At 37.5% G+C, this 18,895-nt stretch overlaps 1 long non-coding RNA gene across 1 annotated transcript; it reads left to right on the top strand.

Moving 5' to 3' along the window:
* Nucleotides 1-2,688: 2,688 nt before the first annotated feature.
* On the top strand, nucleotides 2,689-18,883 carry LOC143658032 (uncharacterized). Its single transcript, XR_013163083.1, has 2 exons — nucleotides 2,689-3,007; nucleotides 18,743-18,883. It is a non-coding gene; the product is annotated as an uncharacterized LOC143658032 (long non-coding RNA).
* Nucleotides 18,884-18,895: the final 12 nt, after the last annotated feature.

The raw sequence follows: 18,895 nt of genomic DNA, 5'->3' as shown, positions 1-18,895 counted from the left end.
ACAAATATTTATACCCTATGCAAGCAGTCTTTTTTTACTTTTCATTATTAAACCACTAGTTTAGAATAATGAGTTCACATACTATGCAACTCAATTATTGTTTTCAAGTGAATGACTGATTGAATGGATGCTGGTACAACCCAGTGAGATATCTGCGCAAATATCCTTTCCATTTTAAAATGAAGTACTTTTCACTGAATTAGCAATGAAATTCAAACCAGAATCCAGTAGTCCAGGCCCAGTTTTTATTCCATTATGTAATTAACAAATATGCCACAGTAGAATTATGAAAAGCAGTATTGATTCTAAAGATCGATATAGAAATTTCCATCTCTATTCCATGATGGATTTTACTAAAAGTAGTGCTAATAGCATCATATCTAATATATACACACACTATATGCATATTTAATCTAGTTATTCATGACTCTAATGTAGTATTAGATGATACAAATGTTATTTATGATTAGGAGACCCAACACTCTAAATATTGCCCCAAACAGACACATGCCTCCCTTTGAAGATCCTGAGGGAAATTTGCAAATAAAAACAATTACAAATGGAAATTAAAAAATTATTTTATTGTTGGCTAGGATCGTACCCATAGCTACCATGGGAGAACATTCTGGAAAAGTGAGCTGCAACTTGAGTCTAACCCAAAGCTTTCAAGGACATCAATCCCCTCCTAGGTCTACATTTTGTCTTTAGAGGCAGATTTCCAAGCCACAGTACACTAAAAGAAGCAGAGATCTGAACAAGATGTCCAGTCTAAGCCATCAGATGGAGGAATAAAACTACCACTGACTGGTTACCTACTGTGTCCTAAGCTCTGTTGTGAATACTTTACATCTGTACCTTCATTTTCTGGATACTTTACATTCATTACATTTAAAGGGTTAATAATTCATCCAAATACAGCAATATTTTGTCACTAAATCATTCTGACTTGGTACACTTTGTGCTATTAACAGTAATTCACAATTCATCTTCTAGCAGTGTGTTTAGTTTTTGAAGGTAATATAAACAAGTATAAATGCTGCTTAACTATAAACAAATCTCCTAGTCCCAAGGGGAGACTGAAATTAGCATGCCCCATAAACATCCTAAGTTTAAAAATATGCTATTTTGTTTGTGATTTTCTAAGTGATAATTTGTGTTCATGTGTATACTCACATAAACAAATTATTACAGATACTCTCTAGAGTATATTATCTCAAATGTAGTGTGTACAGGAGATGGCCACAGAGAGATTAGTCTAGGTCTTCGCAAAGTGAATACAAAGCACTTTTTTCTCCCCTTTCCAAGATTTTCCAAAAAATTCCATAAAAGAGGACGGAAAATTGGCAGTTGTTTCCTGCCCCCTCTACCTTTGCCAGGATGAGTTTCTGTCAGTATTTGCAGTCAGTAGGTTTAACACTCTACTTAGCTTTATAGGTGTCCTACTTTTTGTGCGGTAGTACAATTCATTTATGTAATTAGATGATATGGAAGCAGTTGCTTGGAAGCCAAATCCTGTTTCTCACCATCCCAGGTTACCTAAGCATGGCTGTAACAGCTTGGGTTCTTCAAGAAGCAGACCCTAAGGGTGAGAAGAACATGTGCAAGGTTTATAGGGAGTCCTCCTGGAATGGAGGAAACTAAGCAGGACTGGGCAGAGAGAGAAATTGGGCTGTGATGCAGTCTAAATGGAGGCCTTAGCTGATAGCATAACAAATTGGGATGACCTTTACAGAGTTGGGCTGAGTTAGAGTGAGGGAGACAGGCCTTTATAGCCCCATGTCAATCAGTCATTATATGCAGGCCACACCAATAAGTGGGTAGAACCCTGGGCAAGGCAACTTTCTTAAATAAAGCAATCCCCACAGGTGTGTTCAGCTGAGGACTTGTTTTTGGCGGATTAAGTCCTTCTTTCCCAAAGAGGAATGCTGGTGGCCCATTCCAATATCCACCACGATGGCCAATAGTATACTTTCTTCTGGGATGTCAAATCTTGAGCTGATCATTCAAAGGAAAATAGAATGGTCAGAGTTCATTCATCCTAGCAAAAAATGGCTAGAACTTACAAACATAATGTAAAGTAAAAGAAGCGAGGCATAAAAGAGTACATGTTTTATAATTCATCTTTATAAGATTTTTTTTTTAAATGAGCAAAATTAATATGTAACTGGTAGTAGTCAGGACAACGCTTACAGAAAAAGGGAAAATGGAACCTAGAACACCGGGCTGAAAGGCAAATGTATAATCAGAACTGAGGGTCCTAAAGTAACACTGACAAAGGCAAATACCAAATATAGCAACCAAAGAAACAGAAGAATCACAGAAGGTTGGCACATGATTTTTCAAAGCAAAAAATATTAGTAATATTAGCCTATTATATCAAGCATTTTCCTTACCAGATATTCTGGTAGACATTCTAGAAATGCAATGTTTAGAATAGAGCTCAAAGCTGGTAATTTAAACTCCAGTTTTACTAAAGAGGACATTGGGATTCAAGTTAAGCAGAATTCAATTCCAGCCTGTTCCAAAGAGACTTCCTACTCTTTATACTCTGCCATAATAAACTGGAGGTGATTTTACGTATGTATATATACGTTCACATATATAAAATGTATATGTATATGTAACAATAAGTGTATTGAGCTGCCCAGCAGCTAGTGACATAAACCATAAGAAATAGACAACCTCAAACCAGACATGATCTGACTAAGAGAAGCCATTAGATTCTGAGGTCACTCTGCTCATGCCTTGCACTTTGGTTTCCTTTTTTCTCATTTACTTGGAAGCAAAGATCTTAGTTTCTTAGCTATGATTACCCATCTGAAGTCATCGTTTCTGTTTATTACATCATAATCATCTCTACTTGCTACCAATTGTACATTCCCAAAGAGGAAATTGTGATTTCAAGTGAAGACAATGGAGCAGGAACAGATGTGCTACTAAAAGAGAGACATCCTATTATCCTGAAAATGCGCTCCATAATGAAGAACAAAGGAAAAGAGATCAGCAGGTATTGCCATATTTCAAAATAGAGTCTGTTCTAGCAGAAGGATTACATTTAAATAGAAAGATCTGCTAAAGTTTCCATGTACCATCCATAGCACTTCATGCTTGACACTTTCATATACTAGCAAAATACAAATTTATAAAAAAATCTTTGCAGCACAGTTGGCAAATCTTTTACTCTAGCCTTTACAACAATACCCTCTATATTGATTTTTGTAACTGCTCAAGCCATATTAAGTTGACCTTCTCTCCAAATACGACACTTCTGTGTGGCACTGACTCCCTTATTCCCATGACCTCTGTTGGATTGCACCACCTGCTGCTTTTGAAGGCTTCATAAAATATCTGTATCATTTTTAACTCTAGGGAAGGAGATGCTGACAGAATGGGAGACTGTGCAATGATTCACACTATGTTTTAAAAATGGATGTTTGCGGTTTCCAAGACTAGGAGGCATGTGTTTCAGGCCAATTCATTCATAAAAGCATTCATGTGTCAGACAATGTATGATAGGCTAAAAGTTCCATAAACTCAAAGACGCCATGGTAGAGTGAGGAAGACAAATAAGGCAAGAGATAATCACAAAGCTGTGATCAATGCTATGGCAGACATATTCGTTGTGTCCTATGGAAGTTCCTTGTAAGTATAGACTAAGAAGCCAGGTCACATTAACTGGGGAAGACTAAAAATGAGTTAAAACAGTGTTTGCAAAGGTACAGAAGTGAAACCAAGCGTGACATGGTAAAGTCATTGCCAAGTCAAAATATCTATTTGGGCTGTTGGCAGTGAAGGAGACAGATGAAGATGGCAAGGTGGGCGAGACAGGGCCATATAAGCCTTTCCACCAATATTAAAGGGCACGGACAGTTGCTTGGCTCTAGAGTCCCTCAGAAAATGTCTAAAGTGAACCCAGGGCTGATGTTCCCAAAGCTGCCTTGGAGCCCACTGACACCCAACTTATTTTCTTCTCCATGACCTTCCCTTTTATGTCTCTTTGAATTTCTTCAGCTTGCAACACCTGGCTTTATTTCTATGGCAATAATGACATTCCCATCTGCCATCTCCTTTACATTTCCATTGGTTGCTCCCGTACTCTTCCTGAGGATCCAGTGAGTTTTAGAAAGAATTGTTTCCTTTCCCAAGTTAATTACTTCTCTGCCGTGGACAGGACTAACATTTTGTTGCTGGGTTTCAGCAGATTCTTTTCCTTTCCTTCTCAGATACTTGCTTTTCTGTCAAACTTCTAGCAATTCTGCTTTGTGGAGTTCCCAGTGTGAGAGACAGGAAAACAAGTTATGTATCTGACCAAAGAATCTGCAGCAGGATTGTCTGTAGTGTGATTAATTAAGTGCTTTTAATTGCTATATACTTTATATACTTTTGTCTTCTCATTTCAAGAAGGTAGCTGAGCCTGCTATGTTCCGTGTCTGAGAAAAGATGTGCAAGAACAGACATTTCTGAAAGAGAAATTCTCTTCCTGTCTTTTATGAAAATCTAAAATCTCTGAGAAGATTGTACTAGTAGTTATGGGAAACTGGAGGTACTTGGGATTGGGGGAAATTTTTATTTTACAAGAAAGAAGAAAAAGCATGAGAGAAGGAAGGGAATTTCAAAGATTTGGAAGAAGTCAGACATTTGTGGAAATAGTGTCTCGCCCAATAGTGCCTCAAATAAACTGAAGTTTATACGCACACCTAAGCAAACCAGAACATTCCTTATCTACCATCTCCAGAGTGAGGCATGGTGATTACCCCTTGCCGTTTACTTCAGGTTTCTCCAAGTTTATCAGGTCCATATTGTGTCTGCATGCACACATTGTTAAAAGGACCCAAGGGTACGCTGTGACTTAGAAATAGCCCTGGAATTCCATATGAAGAAATCCGCTAAAGTGAACCTCTGCTTTGTTTGATTTGGAGTGTTCATTTCCTAATAATATCCTCCTTCTTAAACACAGTTGCATCTTACTCACACAAATAGATATGACTGCTTCCATCTCACATTTTTTAATATACCCACAAATCCCTTGGATTAAACTCCCCACGACAACTCCATTCAGCAATTTAGCTCTTCCAGAAATGGATTAGTATACTGCTTTTGCTCTGTTTGAGCCACTCATCTCTTCTTCCTGTCTGCCAGGTTGTCAGCTTATTTATGACTTCTCTTTGTACTTGTGGAATGCATTTGTTTTCTATTGTTGTGTAATAAATTATCACAAATATAGTGGCTTAAAACCATATCCATTTATTAGGTCACAGTTCTGTAAGTCAGAAGTACAGCACAGCATGACTTTGCTCTCTGCTCAGGGTATACAAGGTGTCAAGCTGAGATCTTGTCTGGAGACTCTGGAGAGGATCCCACATGTGTCTTTTTGCTGGCTGTCCGCAGGAGGCTATTTTCGACTTGTAGAGGCTAAGATGCATTCCTTGCTTCATGGCCCCTCCTTTAAAGCCAGCAATGGAGAATTTAATGCTGAATCCCCACCCCCCACCCCCAGTCACACTTCGACTCCCTGACTTCCTCCATCTCTGGCCTGGAGAGTATGATTTAAAGGGGTGATATGATCAGGTCAAGCCTACCTTCATAATCTTCCTTTTGATTAACTCATAGTCAACTGATTAGTGACCTTTTTCAACTGCAAAATCCCTGGAGTGATATTCAATCATGTTCACAGATTCTTCTCACATCCAGGGAAAAGAATTATACAAACCATGTACACCTGGGGTCACAAAATCTTGAGAACCGTCTTAGAATTCAGCCTAGCACAGAATTCTATGGTAAGACCTGGTACGTTATTACATAATACATGTCATGCAGTCTTTTGCATGGCCAAGATGCTCCCTCACTCTCTTTCTCATATATTTCTATGCAATATATATCCATTGCCTAAAGGTGTGTGTTGCATTCATAGCACTGTTATATAATAACATTTAAAAATTTAGTTATGTTGCCTCACCATTCTAGGCAAACTTTTTGGTCCTTTTGCTCTCATTGCAATTCTCATTCCTTTTAATCTTTATAAACCATAATGACTAATATTCTTTGGGTTTTCCCAGCTTGTCTCTACCATCAATCAAACCTGTGGATCCTAGAGATGATGGAAAACAAACTTTATTAGGTTTGTAGACAGATTCACAAAAACTACAGCAGATCTGCTACAGAAACAAGCTGATGACTGTTCTAGGAAGATAATATTCCACTTCCTTTGCTTATTTCTCTTGGAGTAGAAACTAAGGACCCACCGTGATCTCTAGTCTCAAACATTTCTTTAGTTTAGGCATTGATGCACAAGTGTTTCCCTAGTCTTTTGTAGAAATACACCAGTGAAAAAAAAGCAAGCATATATGAGTTTTAAACAAGAGGTTTGTGCTATCTTTATACTCAGCTTCCTTATTGGAAACAGAAAACATAGAAACCTGCAAAGTTTGGCTTGCCTTGCTTACAAACATAAAATAAAAGGCATACCCTGTTCATTATCCATACTACTTTGCATAAGAAAACCATATTGATACTTCCTAACATCAGGAAGTTTCAGATACTATGTAGGAAGGTTTTTTTCTGATGGTCTTCCATAATGAACATAGGCAATAAAATCAAAACCAGAAGATTTTCAAAGCTTATATTTTATTAAAATCCTTACACAGGGAGATAGGAGGGACAACAAAGTTTACTGTGTATCTGTTATGTATATCTGTTGGATAATTTGTAACCATTTATCTCATAAAATTTCATGGACTCAATTTTTAAACAGTATGTATAAAATCATTCAATGATTTTAAATTACAATGATGTCGTACTTTTGTACAACATATAATTGAAAAACCGAATTGTGCATGAACAACTTCACATCCCTCAGTAATTACATCACCCTTGCCCAAATATCTTCATTCATCCACTATATCACATAATTTTGTCAGTTTGGTTTACCAGCCAAAGGCTGGAGGGAGCGAAGACAGTATCAGAGCACAGGAAGGATAAATGACAACGTAGTCTTTCAAATATAACTTTATGGCAAACCTTGTAAATCCAAAGAATAATCAAATTAGCAGAACCACGGTCTGGATCAGAGCTAATCTGTCCAAGGTTACAAGATGGAATATGAATAAGAAGCAGGTTGGGAAAAGGTGTGTGTGGTGCAGGGGGAGAGGAGAGGCATGAATGAATGCTTGGGACAAGTAAACTTTAAATTCCCTGAATATAGAGACCACCTCAGAATTATTCAACACTGTGATTTCAACACCCAGCATGGTGCCAAGCTCATTGTATTGTTACTCAGTAAACACTTTTGTATAATGTAAAAATTGATGCTTCATCTTTATATATCGGCTGGTTCATTTCACATAAATTATGAAATTTAAATTAAATTTAAATTAAATTTAGACAGCTAGTCAGCAGTTTCATGCCCCCAAATGAAATATTCTCAGGTTACTTACTGTCTTATTTGGATTTTCTCTGAAAGCAGTGTGTGAAGCTTGGAGGTGTGTGATGGTGTATAGTTAAGAGAAGTTACCAGAAATCAAGAGGGAAGGATTCAGAGAGGGACTGAATGAGACAAAGTCAATATACAGTGAATTGTACAAGATTACTACTGCATGATTGTAAAGGTTTGGAAACGGAGAGCACAATACTGTGTGATGGGAGCACAATATTGTAAATATAATGAAAAAAGCTGAGTGTGAGTATGGTTGAAAGAGGAAGGCTATGGTGGTGTGTGTCACCAGAAGGAAAGCTAGAGGACAAAAACTGGGACTGTAATACTTAGGGAAACCTAGAGTGAACAATGACTGTGGTTAATTGTACAAATATAAGAATGCCCTTATGTGAACTAGAACAAATGCCCATCACTATTACAAGGTAGAAATAATAGGATGGTATTTGGGAGCAATACAATTAATGCAAACTAAGGTCTCTAGTTAACAGTAATATTCTAATATTCTTTCATTAATTGTAATACATGCACTATACCAAAACTAAATGTCAATAATAGAGGAATCTTAAGGAAGGGTATGCAATTTTTTTTCCTTTCTTTATGGAAGAAATAGGAATGTTCTCATATGGATTATATACTTAAGATGGATTGTATGGTGTGTGAATAAAACTGTTACAAAAAAAAAGATCACTGATCCATTTAACTATGGCTTCATTATTTCTTGAACTTTCTAGTCAAGGATCATTCAGAATGCCTCAAGGAATTGTTCACCAAAGAACTGGCTGAGAAAATAGCTTACATCCCTCTTTGACTTATGTCTCTCTTTGACTAAGGGTTGGTGCCAAGAATTTTCAGACTGCACATACATGCTTTGCTTTTGGAGCAGAACATTAATGAAGGGAGGGAATGTGTTATATATATTTTTAGATTTGTATTATGGCAAATCTTTTACTACAGGGCTCATGATATTTTGACCAAAAAGAATGTATGCAAACTGGGTCAAATTTTCCTGGTTTCACTTGGGCAGGCAACTTGACACCAAGATTCTTTTATGAGGCAAATAGATTTTTATTTATCATGGGCAGGGTCCCATTTGTAATGACCAGGAAGGGAAAATAAAGGAGGCATACACAGAATTGATGAAATATTGAAAGAGGTTATACATAAGAGAGACAAGATAAAGGGATGGGTAAATTGGGACTCCACTAGAGAATGTACATTTTTATGATAGTGGGAATTCAGTCAGAATCAAGTATTCAAGTCACAGAGAGGCAGTGCTCTAAAGATTGCCACAAATATCACGTCCTCCTCCTCCTCTTACCTAGTCTGAACTCCTCCACAATTTCTTTTTTCCCAAAAGACTTCCATTTGCCTTTTTAATTGATTTGTGGAAGGAACTATTAAATCTTAAGTACACCACAAATTAGGTAGTTCTTTGTAAATAAAAGTATTGGCTACTTAAACACAGCATGTATGGTAATTGCTTCTAATTAACATTGTTTTCTTCTAGGCACTTACCTCAGTCAGAGTCCTGGAATAAAAAAGAACGATTCACTCACATTTACACACATAAATGCACAAACACACACACACACACATGCACATACATAATCCCAATCATGCGTTTACTATGAAAATTGAAAAAAAATATTGTATTATTGGGGTGGTTTTCTTCTTAATTTTAAATTATTATTCTTACTATTTTTCTCTGTTAGAGACAGCAACAATATTTATTGAACCAAATCCCAACCAATAAGAAGAAACAGAGAAAGCAATCTTTTGGTGATGTTCTTTTGCTCTTCCTTGCAATATAATGTATTATGGGAAAAAAGTCACAAGAGGACTGATTTGTAAAGAAATTGTTACAGTGCTAGATTTGTATAATATATGATTTAATGGAGAACTATGGAACTATCTGTATAATATAAAGAATAGAAAGTAGGATGAAATAAACAAGGAATACAAAAAGATGAAATAAGTGAACTTTAAGGACAGGAAGCAATCACATCCTCTCTTAGGAACAAAACAAAATATAATAGGCTAAAATTGGATGGGCCACGGTGCCTGAGTGGCAGAGTTGTCGCCTGCCATGCCAGAGACCTGGGTTCAATTCCCAGTGCCTGCCCGTGCAAAATAAACAAATAAATAAATAAGTAATAATGATAATAGGCTAAAATTAAGAGAAAGAATTTACCCCGAAAATAACAAAATTGATCTGACCATGGCGATGACTTGTCAATGGAAGAAACTCTCTGAGAATTACTTCATTCATTTCATCTCTAGTGGATTTTTAAGCCAAAGTAGGTAACATATAGCAAAACATATTATCACCACCAAAACAAACTGGCCAAAAGACAGAGTGGGAAACTCTTAGGTCATTTTCATTTTTATTTATTACTTCTTAAAAATGCCTTGATATCTTGGGCAGGCCATGGTGGCTCAGCAGGCAGAGTTCTCGCCTGCCATGCTGGAGACCCAGGTTTGATTCTTAAAGTTTAAGAACACATTTTTTTTTTCCAGCATTGTAAACAGAGGAAAGAAATAATAATAAAATTAAATATTTTTGAAACTGTATCCTGAAAACAATTTCAACTGTTTGTCAGCAAGTTGAAAACTTAATGTCTTACGAAGAAAATATCTTAACCTAAGATTTACGTGTTGTGCTGGTTTAAAAGGATGTATGCCCCCCAGAAAAGCCATGTTTTAATCAAAACCCCATTTCATAAAGGTAGAATAATCTCTATTCAGTACTGTATGTTTGAAACTGTAATCAGATCATTTCCCTGGAGATGTGATTTAATCAAGAGCGGTTGTTAAATTGGATTAGGTGATGACATTTGGGTGGATCTTGATAAGTTTGTGGAGTCCTATAAAAGAGGAAACATTTTGGAGAATGAAAGAGATTCAGAGAAAGCAGAGAATGCTGCCGCATCATGAAGCAGAGAGTCCATCAGCCAGTGCTTTAGAGATGAAGAAGGGAAATGTCTCCCAAGGAGCTTCATGAAACAGGAAGCCAGGAGAAGAAGTTAGCAGATGACGCCGTGTTTGCCACATGCCCTTCCAGATGGAAGAAAAACCATGACTGTGTTCACCATGTGCCTTCTCACTTGAGAGAGAAACCCTGAGTTTCATCACCTTTCTTGAACCAAGGTATCTTTCCCTGGATACCTTTAATTGGACATTTCTATAGACCTGCTTTAATTGGGACATTTTTTCGGCTTTAGAACTGTAAACTAGCAACTTATTAAATTTCCCTTTTTAAAAGCCATTCTGTTTCTGGTATATTGCATTCTGGCAGCTAGCAAACTAGAACACGTGTTAAGTGGGCATTTACGGTTTCCAGAATCATTGGGCTTAGAATTTAAGGCTGATAAAGATCTTATTACCAAATTACCTTCTGGAAGCGCTTAATTCCTTACCCCTTCACGTGACTACAAATGCAGACAACAAGCCCAACAATAACAACCTTATTCTCTCCTTTGCTGATACACCATGTTTTCCTGCCTCCGTGACTTTACTCATATAATTTTCAGCATGATTCAACGCATTCGCCCACTTTCCAACCCACACTCCTAAGCATTCTCTGACAATTTTCTTTGTTTCCCTCTGTAAATTCACAAAGTGATCTGTTAAAATATTTTTCTAGCACATTCAATTTTGTGTTGTAATTGTTTATGTGTTGAATTTACTTCACTCATAACAGTGGTTCCTAAACCAACCTTAGAACAAACCTAACCTCAGAACCTTAGGAGGACCAGAATTATTGAAAGGGGCCCATAAATTCTTACATGCCTATGTGTTTTTCAATCAGTAGGTAGTAACAGTATAGCCATTATTGTGTGGAAAAATCTAAAATACATAGCCTAGAAGGAGGGTTTAGCAGATCGTGGGACAAATCCACCCTGTTGCTTGTTTTTGTAAATAAGTTTCTATTAGAACACAGTCATACCCACTCATTTTTGTATTGTCTATGGTTGCTTTCACGCAAGAATGGCAGAGTTGAGTAGTTGTGGTCTCTGTGAGTCGGAGACCATATGGCCCACAAAGTCTAAAATATTTACAGTTTCACACTTTATAGACTAGGGTTGCCTCTGCCTTGTCTAGAATATGGTCACCTTGAAGACAGTGAAAATTTATTGCACGTATTTGCATCATTCCTGGTACACACATTAGAGAAGGTCTGCAAATTCTGGGTGTCAAAACCAGAAATCATTATCTTTCCCTGAAAACATGCTCTTCTTCCTTGTTTCTAGTTGTTGTCAGAGTTGCTTACAATATCAACAAACATTCACCTGTTTAGGTTAAAACATCGCAATCTTATGGACTCCTCTCACACTCTTCATATCCAGTAATCAAGTCATATCAATTCTTGTGTTTATTTGTTCCATCAACTATTGGGTACTTTCTCCCCCATTTCAGCCCCCCTCTTCCTGATCCAGATGTGACATCTACTGTGTGTTTATCCTTCCCGTACATGACTTCATATTTTAAGCATACATTTTTGCATACATAAGTACCCTTAAAAGAGTACTATTTTTAGTGTTTTAGGAATTTACACATCCCCCCAATGTTCCTATAACATAGAGTACCAATGTATCTTGGCCGCCTTGCCGGATGTAATATCAACCTCATCTCTCAGGCCCTTCACCTAGCAACTTCTGACCTCACATCGTACCACTGTCTTCTCACTCTCTGATTGGCCCAACCTTCGTCCTCTCCCTCTCTGCCTGGCAATACCATATCCCTCTGCCTGGCAACATCATATTCAAGCCATTCCATTGGACCTTTCTGCTCTCAGCACACCCAATCCCTCGCTGCTACCCTTAGCCTCCTCACCAATCACGCAGCGTGCCTCCCCTGGCCCCCCCTATTTCCGCCTCACCACTATATAAACCTCTGCACTTCCTGTAATAGAAGTTCGATGTGTAACGCCACTCGTTGCCGCGACTCTTCCTTTAAGCGTCGCGCGCCCTCACACACCTTCGAGCCCCCGGGACCGAAAGCAGATCGCGACTGCCCGAGTCCCCCCGTTCGCTGAGAGACAGACCCCAAGCGGGAGCACCGGACCGGACCGGCTCCCGCACCGCCTGGGTGAGAATTTTTCTAAAGTCTGTAACTAGAAACAGAAATAATGACCATAGAGTGTTATTTTTCCATTACTGCTGTAACAAATAATTACAATCTTAGTAGCTTCAAAATACAAAATTTACTATCTTAACGTTCTGAAAGTCAGAAATCTGAAATGGGTTTCACTGGGCTGAAATCAAGGTGCGGCAGGACCATGCTCCAGTGATTTTAGGGGGAAATCCATTTCCCTGCTTATCAACTTCTAGAAGCTACCTACAGTCATCGGCTTATGGTCCCTTTCTCCATTTTCAAATCTAGCAGTGTAGCATTTTTCAATCTCTCTCTGACTCTGACCCTCCTACCTCCCTCTTCTAAAATCTGTGATTATATTAGGCCCACCTGGACAATACAGGATAATTTTCCCATCTCAGGATCCTTAACTTAATCACAAAGCCCCTTTCACTAGATAAAGTAATATATTCACATGTTCCAGGGATTATAGGTTGTGGACATCTTTGGAGAACGATTATGTAGGCTACCTTAAGTATAAACCTCATCAAAGTTATCAAATAGTACCAAATTGCTCTCCAGTGTGGTTGTAGCAATCTAAATACTGCCTCATGTTTTCATCGACATCTGGTATTATTAGCTTTTCCAATTTTGGTGCTGTGGAAGGTGTAAGAAGTTAACTCATTGCTATTATTTACCACTTTTGATATAATTTCAAATATAAGAAAATTTGCAAGTATAGTAAAAGGAACTCTTGTATGGCACCTAACTGTACCACCAATTTTTTTTTTTAAATTTTGCCCTATTGGGGACTGAACTAGAAATGTATATCTCTTTCTAAATTAATCACTGGGTATTCCTAGGAACATTCATATCCTCATATTTAACCAAAATACAATTATGTAAATCAAGAAATCCAATATTTTTTTAATTTTATTACATACTCCATCAATTGTTCTGATAATATCTTTATAGCTATTGTTTTCCTTTGGTTCAGGAGCCCATCCAGAATCACATATTGTATTTATTTGTCCTCTCTTGTTAGTCTCCTTCAATCTGGGATATTCCCTCAGTCTGATATTTTGAAAGGATACATCCCAGATATTGTTAGGAATGCCCTTCATTTTGAGTTTTTCTGATGTCTGTTTATTCAGATTATATACATTGTTGTCCAGGAATATTCCAGAAAAAAATTTCTCCTTCTAAGTGCATCTTTCAGGAAGCATGTGATGTTGATTTTTCCCAAAACTCATGATAATAACTTTGGTCACTTGTTTAAGTTGGTTTCTGCCAGATTTCTCCATATCTATTATTTTATAGCATTTTATGCCGTAAAAAAAAAGAGTTTTTCATTTCTACCCTGTTTGTTCATTTATTTACATCTATTTGAACTTATGATTTTAAACAATTTATTCATTGGGTTATAATGCATTAATATCACTTATTTGATGTTCAAGTTGTCCCAGGTTTGGACAGTTGAATCCTTTCCAGCTGGCTCAGGTGTCTTTTGAACATGTTCCCATCAGTCCTTGGCACAAGGAGATGTTTCAAGCTCATCTTGTGTCCAGGTTTGTTTATTTTATTTTTACCCCTTCTTGCAGTCTTGAGCCTTGCATCCTGATTAAATCCTGTCAATGAAGGGCTAGTAGACTAGTCTAGGAAAAGAGGATTTGAATACTGAAACATGATGAGGGAAGGAGGTCAAATTAAGGGAGAAGAGAATAGCAGTGGTAATAAGATGGGAAACGAGATGGTGTGGTGCTTAATCAGCCACGCCGGACTTACTGACAAATAAATTTTTCTTAGCGTTATTGCCTATGCTCTCATGTAATGCTGAGAATAGAAGGGTTTAGAAAAGCGGTGGTTTATAAAAACAAATGATAATACCTGGTAAAAAGAACCTTCAGCCATTTTTCCTACAAAATGTTACATAAAGTTCCTTGTTCTGAAATCAAATCTCAAGATGCTTTGTCTAGAATAGTATGTGTCTTGTTATATGTAGAGCATAAATTATTGGATACAATTTTAACAAAATAGCTTTACATTAAGTCTCTTTGATACACATTTTTACTCCAGTGGCTTTTGTTTTTTAACCGTTACCTGCAGTTCTCTGTGTCCTCTTAATTGTCAACATCATTGTTCTAGTTGGTTATTTGTTCACTTATAAACACATGTACAACACACATCTATATATTTAAGGTATTTCCAAGGTCCATTCACTGTCTAAGCATTGGGGATAGGGATGCAAAGGAAAGTCATGAGTAATAGTATTAGTTTCCTTTTGTGTCTCTAACAAATGACCCCAAATTCAGCAGCTTAAAATAGCACAATGATCGTACAGTTCTGGAGGTGAGAAGTCACATGCAGGTCTCACTGGATCAAGGTGTTGAGACGGCTGCCTTCCTTCTGGAGGGTCTATGGGGAGGTCCATTTCCTCACCTTTCCCAGCTTCACGAGGCTGCCTGCATTCCTTGGCTCGTGACCACATTCTTCCATGTTCAAAGCCCACAAAGAAAGTAGAACCAGGTTCCTCTCACATCGCCATCCCTCTCCTCCTACATATCATGATCTGATTAATCCAGGATAATCTCCCCTTTCAAGATCACCTGGTTATGAAGTGTCATTCAATCTGTTACCTTAATTCTCCTTTACCACATAATATAACACATTCACAGGTTCTGGGGATTGAGACATAGGCACTGGGATCAGGGGTGGGCCATTATACCACCCATCACAGTAGCCAAGACATATAATGTGACACTCTTGATGGAATTTGTATTTTAATGGGGAGACAGAACATCAACAAACACATAAACATGTTATAAATGTTTAAGAAGAGAGAAATACTTTAATAAAGCAGGGAAATGGGTAGAGATTGATGAAGATTGGGGGTTATTAATAAAGTGACTCTATTATCTCCATTTTTCAAATGAGGAATTAAGACCGATAAGGAGAAGACACCTTTCCTAAGTTGAATCTGACATCCATACCCCTTCTCCAAATCTCATGCTCTTTCCATAGTCCATCTTTGCTTCACCATTTTTCTAGTTCTCTGGTGAAGATAAGTATTAGTCTATGCATCTTACACACTATTACATCCCTAGTGCCTGATGTAACACTAGAAGCATAACAAAACCTCAATAATTGTATGTTGTTTTTGCTATTCCTGTAAAGCCTTCTCATCTCCTTTAGGAGGCGGGGGAGGGGAGGACTTATTTTCTTCACTTTCTTGGTGCTGCTTTTGGAGTCATTTTACTGTTTTAAAATAAAATCCAGTGATTCCTTGTTATCGAAAAGAATCCAAAATCACTATCACCATAGTCGACGACTTTTACAGTCGGGTTCCAATCTGTCATTCCAGCCTCATTTTCTACTACTTTTTCTACCTTGTGGGCTATTATAGATTACATCATGTTACTTCATAAATGTTTCCAAGTTTGCCCTTCTCGCCGTCCACAACTTCTTAAGAGTGTGCTTTCCATAGAAACAGGGACTCTGACATTTACTTTGTAGTTTTGATGCTTAGCTCAAAGTCAGGCATACAACTGGGAGCAATACATGGTTCAGCTATGCTTGACCAGACTGAGTGTAAAAATTAATGAATGAGTGATTGATGCCTTATCGGGGCACTTTGAATAATTTTGAATAATTCATTTTGCTCAATAATTCTTCTTATTATTTATGAAATCACATTTATCTCTATTAAAATATGGAACACTTCCTTTATTTTCAGTGCTGAATTAGCATAAGCCTTTCCTAGTTTTTAGTCTCAGTGCATTATCTTGAGTGTGTCTCCTGGTGGATGAATTTAAGGAAACTTTAGACTACATGTGCCCATCTCCTGAGCAGTTATTTTCCTTTGCTCTGGTGCTTTAATAGGAGTAACAAAGTGCTTCAGGACTTTAATAGAAACTGCCTGTGTGCATGTAAAGTCAGCGAGAAATGAAATACAGGTCATTACTCAATGGTATCAACTGAGCTTAGCAGTAAATTGTAAATCACTTAAAAATGGGGATGGTTCATGCCATAGTACATTTTGAAGTAAGTCTGAAGAGTTCATGTGGCTGAGGAGTCCTAGGGACCATGTTAGAAAGCTGAGGAGCAAATGTCTTCCTGGGAAGGGTTACTTACGTCATTCCACCAACTCAGAGCTGTAGAAAATGGACGTGAAGACTGTACTTTCCTCCTGTGCTCTGTAATTCTCTAGCCTTATCCTTCATGTACATTCATTATATAGTCTATGACCTTAAGTCTGTCACTTCAGTTCTCTAAGCCTCAGTTATGCAATTTATGAAATGAAAATGACCCCTGTAATACTTGACATGATTCTTCTGAGCATTAAATGAAATATGCAGTAGGGCTGGAGTAGCAGATCTTGCTAGTCCTCCACCTATAATCCTAGTATCTTTCTTTCTATTTCCTGGGACTGTGGGAAATCCCTCTGCCTGTGTGCTTATGTGTGTGTATGCCCCCATGCATGGCACAAGCAGGGTGATGATAAAATAACACCTCCAGGAGCAACTCCCAATCCTTGGCTAAGACTGGTGTATAAACATTCCATCTGCTTCATCTTTCAATCTGGATAATTCTGAACTGTATGTTTTACATTAATTTCCAGAATTCATTCACTGCTGGCTTAATAGCTCACCTCTCATAGGCTGCCTTTCCTTCATTTGTCACATCTCTATGTTTATTCTGAACCTATCTCATAAACTTTTTATGCTTGGATTCTGTTCTCAAGATCTGCATGCAGGTAACCCACATAAGACAAACCTGTATCCCGTGAAGAGCCACATGAGTGGTGAACGATGTTTTTTATCCTTAATATCCATCTGTTAATTATAACCTGTTAAATTAGAAATGAACCTCTAACTGAAATATTTGGTGCATGTATGTTTGAGGCTTTTTAGAGCATATAAATAAGGGATATGGGATGGGATCTGTGGGGCTTGCCAAGGGCAGTGTTGGGGATAAAGCAAGGCAAATGTTTGACTAGCTGAGGCCAAGGATTTGGCCCAAGGGCAGATCACCAGACTTCAGCTCAGAAGAGTATTGTTGAAACCCGGTAATGGTCTCTGAGTTCATGTGCACAACCCAGAAAAAGAAAGAATAAGTAGCAAGTTGCACCTCAAGTACAATCCTATGTGTGGGAACAGTCACAACATAGAAGTTTAGCCCTAGAGGGTGTATTACCAGTTTACCTCAAACAGATTGATTTTCAAAATTGTCCCAGAAGAACAATTTGAGAAAGAGAAAGAATAATCACAGCAATGCATTAGTACCCAAAGAGTAAAATAAGAATCCATGTGTCTATACCGATTGATTAATTTAGAAAGAAATAAATGGAGAAGAGGCAATGGCTCATTCTTACAGCAGAATTCCTACTGACAAATTTACAAAGAACGCAAGAAAGACAATAATTGTTTCAGGGAAGAATCATCTATGGATGGTAGGCAAAAAGCATGATAAGAAAATAGTGATATTTACATCATTTCAAAGTGTCTCTCTGAAGTAACTTTGGAGTGGAGAAATCTAACAGGCACCTCAGTTAACTTCACCATTAATAAGACAATGCATATCATGAGCCTGGGTGAGTATGATGCACTGAGAAGGCACAGCATCGCTTCTGTGATATGCTTACCAAAAACGCATTATCACACGGAAGCCTCACACTAAACCAAAGTAAGAAACACTAGAAATCAACTGTCCTGTGCTCTTCAAAAGTGTACAGGTCATGAAAGACAAAAATTAACAGTTCAGTGTCAATATAGAGATATTTTGGATCTGTTGGCAAAATAGGTCTTTAGATTTAGGTATTAATGTCGTGATTTTGGTTGCTGTGCTTTGGTAATAGATGTGAATATTTGAAGAAACTGGGAGAAGGGTATAATGAATTTTTGTACTATTTTAAAATATTTTTGACTGAGATTATTTCAAAATCAACCCCCCCACCAAAAAAAAAACTTTCTGAATTATTCTGCACACACTTTGTTCAAGAAAGTCCACACATTCACCAAAAACATTTCAACATCATTTCAACATTGTATCTCAAAACCAAGGACCAATAATCATATGATCACACCCTGGTAAACTATGGTATTAAATTGAAAACTGTTTAATGAAAATATGATGCTATTGCTCTGTTGTTTAATTGTTAAGAAACTCATTACGCTTGTTAGAAATCATTCTTGACAAGGATTTATAAAACCAGTATTTCTCTCTACTTTCACATCTTAGGTATAAATTATGGAAAGTCTCCGGATCTCTGTCTCCTTCTCTGAAAAAAAATGGAGAAAACAATGCACTGCTGCCTGAGATACTAGAAGTTATCTTAAACAAAGACAATCAAATCATTTGTAATAAAACCCTCTAAACCAATCTTAGCTATCA

The sequence above is a fragment of the Tamandua tetradactyla genome, chromosome 15 (assembly GCF_023851605.1).
Source record: "Tamandua tetradactyla isolate mTamTet1 chromosome 15, mTamTet1.pri, whole genome shotgun sequence".
NCBI lineage: Eukaryota > Metazoa > Chordata > Mammalia > Pilosa > Myrmecophagidae > Tamandua > Tamandua tetradactyla.
The sequence above is the reverse complement of the archived record's forward strand: the minus strand, read 5'-3'. Positions and strand labels throughout refer to the sequence as shown.